This window comes from Condylura cristata, unplaced genomic scaffold (genome assembly GCF_000260355.1).
Source record: "Condylura cristata isolate star-nosed mole 26May11 unplaced genomic scaffold, ConCri1.0 scaffold00012, whole genome shotgun sequence".
In the NCBI taxonomy this organism is placed as follows: Eukaryota; Metazoa; Chordata; class Mammalia; order Eulipotyphla; family Talpidae; genus Condylura; species Condylura cristata.
In genome coordinates this window covers 55,497,201-55,502,072 of record NW_004567113.1, presented here as the reverse complement: position 1 = coordinate 55,502,072, position 4,872 = coordinate 55,497,201, and positions in this window count along the sequence as shown.

The following is a 4,872-nucleotide window of genomic DNA, read 5'->3' as shown; positions in this document are numbered from 1 at the left end:
CCTGGCCGCGGAGGGGCCGCGCGCCCCGCGGGCCCGCTTTGTCCCGGGCTGGTGTGCTCCAGCGCTTCTCCGAAGGAGGGTGCGGACCCCTGCACCCGGGGTGCAGCCTCGCCCGGCTCCCACGGCGGCCTCTGAGTGGTTAAGCAGCAGCTTCACCGCTGGCAGCAGCAGCAGCTGGGGAGCCCAGACCCCGGAGCAAACGCCCGGCATGGGGGGCCTGCAGGGATGGGGAGTGCGGCCTGTGGGGGGCTGGGGAAGGGGGGGGTGCGGCGCCTGGGGAGCTCTCTGGTTACCCACGGGGCGCTCCCTAGCCCGGCCTCCTGGCTCCGGGAATCTTGGCCACATCCTGCCATCTGCTGGGCGCCTTCTGCCGCGGACTGCGCCCTGGGGAAAGCTTGGTTCTTGGGTCTCTGTCCAGTCTCCACCCCACCCCATCCCTGCCTCTCTCCTGCAAGAAGGGGCGGGGCCTGTCAGTGCAAACTTCCAGAGACACCCCAAAAAGGCTGACAAGATGGAGCCAGCCCACTCCCCCGCCACCGGGAAGTCCCTGGGTTCAGCCACCCTGCTGGCCTGGTCCTGGGTGCGCTGTTTTGGGGGCTCACCTGTGAGTGTGGAGGTGACAGCCAGCCAGGTCCGGGTGAGGACTGCCCAGATGTTTATGAAAGCATCTGCTCGGGGGGTGGGGGCGCAGAGGGTGGGGGGCACAGAGGGTGGGGCTTGGGCACTGACTGCCAGCCTCAAGCAGGCTAAGGCCAGGAAATCAGTTAAGCTCCCTGGCCTCAGCTTGCCCACCTCTAAAATGGGGTGGTGTTAGTCCTTCCCCCCGCTAGGGCTGTTACAGGCGTCCAGCGCCCACACTGGTGCGGGGACGTCATACGCATAGCTGAGTTACTGCCCTCAGCAACGAGTTAAGTGCGAATTGCGCCGTTCGCTCACATGCCGCCTCCTCTCCCTCCTGGCTGAGGCTCCCTGGGGTGGCTTCCTCACACCACTGACGGGGGCTGTACCTGCACTTGCTTCAGCCGGTGGCAGGTGAGGAAGGGTCAGTGAGCCGGTTCTGCGGGGTGAAGGCCTGCGTGGGCTCTGTGCTTCTGCCCTCTGCCAGAAGAGCTGGCCGTGGGCAGCCTCTGTTCCGGGCGGAGGCGCCGAGGGTAGAGCTGACCCCCGCTGGCTCAGCTGCAGGATGGCGAGAAGAGCATGTGCGCCGCAGAGACAGGAGGGCGGTGGCCTGTGTCTCGGCGCTGTGATTTCCTGGCTGCTGAGACGGCGTCTGTGTGGGCACTGTGATGGCGCTGACTGGCGGAGAAAGGGCCCATTCCACTGAGCCATCAAGCCGCCGGTGAGCAGCAGAGGCCCCAGCTCAAGCGGAACTAGCAGGTGGTCCAGAGTCCAGGCCATCAGAGAGGCCGATGGACTCCAGGCCTGAGGTCCTGAGCCTGCTCCTGACGGGCAGGCGGCACCTGGGGCTCCCCCTGAGAGACGGCACCCCTCTGCTTGCAGAGGCAGTCCTGGGGGCGCTCTGGAACAGCCCCACCCACTGCGCCCACCATGTCCTGATGTCTGCCAGAGAGACTTTTTTCTTTTGCTGTCAGTTGGATGTTGCTGTGTACGCCTGTGTTTTGGGATAGGGGTTCCCCTGGCCATTCCATTTGTGGGTCAGTCAAAAGTGAAATCTTCCCTATTCAGTGAGCTCTGCGGTAGAAAATGAATAAATCCTAGGAGAAAAAAATATAGACGGAAGATCCCATAGTAGATTGTCTTATCTACTATTTAGACTATATTAAAAAGAAAAACTCTTAGTAAGACTAACATTCACCTTCATTGCCTAAAAGAATCAACACAATAAAAAAATCATTTAAATATAATTAAAAATAATGGAACATGTTATGGGGGCGGGGTGGGGAATGAGATCAAAAACTGGGGGGGAGGGAAATGCACTGGACTTTGGTGATGGCACGCGGGTGACTGGGTGATGGGAAGCCCTCGGGGATGACAAGAAAGAAAAAAAAAGTTTAAAAAAAAAAGTGAAAATCTTCCCACTCTGGGAGATGGGCTCTCGAGCCCCCCAAGCCTGAGAAACAGGGGTGGGGGTGTCTGCCTCGCAGCACGGACACAGAGCCGACGGGAACAGGTGCCAAAGGCTCAGGTCACATGCAGGTGCTGGCACTCATACCCGCTGTGCCCGCGCCCAGCCACGCTGTTCGCTGGAATAAGGCTCAGCGACGCCGGACAGAGAGCTCCTCGTAAAGACCCTCACGCGGGGCTTGAGCCCCAGAAACAACACGACAGGTTTCCCGCTGCAAGAGCTACTTCAACAGCCCCAGTCACGGCAAAATGTACTCATTCTTGATGGGGGGGGGCTCACCGCACGGAGAAGCCACCTGTGTGCGGAGGAGGCCCGAGCTGGACACAGCGCGGCGTGGGAAGCTGGTCTGCAGTGAGGCCCGAGCTGGACACAGCGCGGCGTGCGAAGCCGGTCCGCGGTGCCGATCTTCTCAGCTCCTTCTCTGGCACCCCGCTGTGAGCAAGGGGCCAGGTGGGAAGGAGCGCGGGCCCGCGGGGGACAGCAGCGGCCCCCACCGGGCCTCCCAGGGCACCACGCCAGGCCAGGGGCTGCAGGGCAGAGGGGACGAGACGGAGAGGAAGCAGGCTGCGAGGCCCTGCAGAGACTCGGGGCTTTCATCCCACCGGGCGGGGACGCGTGGGGGGCTGGACAAGGAAATGACACAGAAGACAGAGTTAACCCGGGTCCCTCTTGCCCTGCTGAGGGCTGCTCGAGCAGAAACCCTGGTTTTGAGGTGCCTGCAGTCATCCAGGTGCGAGATGAGGGTGGCGTGGACTCAGCTCGGGCAGCGGTGGTGAGAATGGGGCAGGCGGAGCCCCTGGGATTTCCTGACGTCTGGAGAGGAGAGGATGGGGCTGGGGGGGGGAGGTGGCCCGGAGGCTTGGGCTCGGACAGCCAAGGGGAACGCTGACTTTAAACTCTTGTGGGTGGGGCTGGCCACGCAGGAGGAGGGAGACCATCTGGGGTCCCGCTGGGGACTCTGTGGTGGGTGTTCAGTTGACTCTGGACCTGTGCGTCTGGGGCTTAGGAGAAAAGGTGTAGCCAGAAGTGTAGATTTGAGACCCCGAGCGGGCAGTTGCCGTGTAAGACTCGGAGACTGGAGGAGATGGCCTTGGAGACGAAGGAAGACGGAGATGCGAGGGCCAAGCCCCGGGCCCAGCGGGCAGGTCAGGACCCCGGACAAGGAGCAGCAGCACAGAAGGAGCCCGCAGGTCTGAGCTGCCCCGAGAGCCCCGTGGAGCCAGGGCCGAGGAGCAGGCTAAGGATAGTGACGGGCACGTCCTCCAGCCAAGGTTGTGCTTTTGCTCCAAGTAGAGGGTTAGCTCTCGCCTCTTCCTGCTATAGTTGTGTAATATGCCAGCGCCTGGTGCCAAGGGCCGAGACAGGAGACTCTGGGGGGCCCCGGTCCACAGCCCACGTCACAGACGAGACCCCCACTCTCAGAGCCTGGGGACACCTTCTCCTTCCACAGGGGCCACCCATTCTTCTGGCCATCCTCCCCCTTGGCCACGGTCATCTCCATCACGGAAAGCAGAGAATGGATTACGGGGTGCCTGCCCTGCCTCTCGCACGCCGGCCTCCCCAAGAGCCGGGGCCTGAAACCCAGCCTCAGCCGCAGGGGTCGGCCGCGTCGGGCTGCACACCTCCTCCTGTCTCCTCCACGGTCTTGCACCTGTCCCGTCCCCGCGAGACAGAAGGGCTGAACTTGATTTCCGCCGCGCTCTGGATGAAGTCGGCTCCGGGACTTGCTGTGTGCCTGCCTCACATACTGATAAGGCCGCGGATGGTCTCACTCTGTGCAGAAAAGGAAATCAGTGAAAGCCGCCGACGTCTTATCTGGCTCTTCTGGAAGGTGGATGGTGGAGGCGTCACAGACAGGGTGAGTCTGGGCACCCCTTTTGTGGGACTTCTCAAACCCAAGTAGAGGCTCTCTCCCAAGTGGGGCTCTTGGTCTGACTCAGATGTCCTCTTGTGGACTCCTGGGCTGCTGTCCCCGCGGCTGAGGACACCGAGGTCACCAGGCGTGTCCTGGAGCTTAAACTCGAGCGACCGTGACCTTTAGTTTCAGGTAACAGGGTCGCGCTGCGGAGGGTAAGGGGACCCCCCGGGCAGGGGGCTTCTGTGCCAAGCCCTTTTTCCAAGGCTGCTAGATCAGATTTTGTTATCGTTTCTGCTAAGCCTATTTTATTTAAAACTTGATTCTGGTTCACTGAGAGTAAATACCGTCTGCTTGCACTCAATTTCAGTATGTTATGTTTGGCAGTATTGTACATTAGAAAGGAAAAAAATGCTGAAAGGCTGTTCTGTGCACCCAAGATAAGGGGTGCTTTGCTCACCCAGCTCTGTTGCTGAAAATCATCTTGCTCTCCTAGCACTGTGCTTCATGATTAAAAAGCGTCATTTCAAGGGTGAGCTTTTCATTACGAGTCTGTGTGTGCGCGTGCTCACCACACCACACACGCTCTCAAAACAGAGGCCACAGAGTGCTGCTAACGTGGTGTCTGCATTTCATGACGCCACAAAATCTCCCTCGAGGCACTTCATAGTTAGGAATCTGGTGGCCTGGCAATGCTGGGCCCGTGGTCTTACGCTAAAGCAATGTGCATAGTAGCTGCATGGTGACCCCGCCCTGAGTGTGTGTGGAGAATTCCAGCTGTAAGGGGCACCAGCCCGGGTCACGGAGACTCCTGCCAGCCGCCACATTAGCTGCGCCCCCGGTGTTCCTGCCTGGTTGTCGGGGTCCCCAGGGCTTGAGGGAGTTACCACACGCGCTCTGAGACTGTGCTTGGACTTAGTCCAACGTGCAC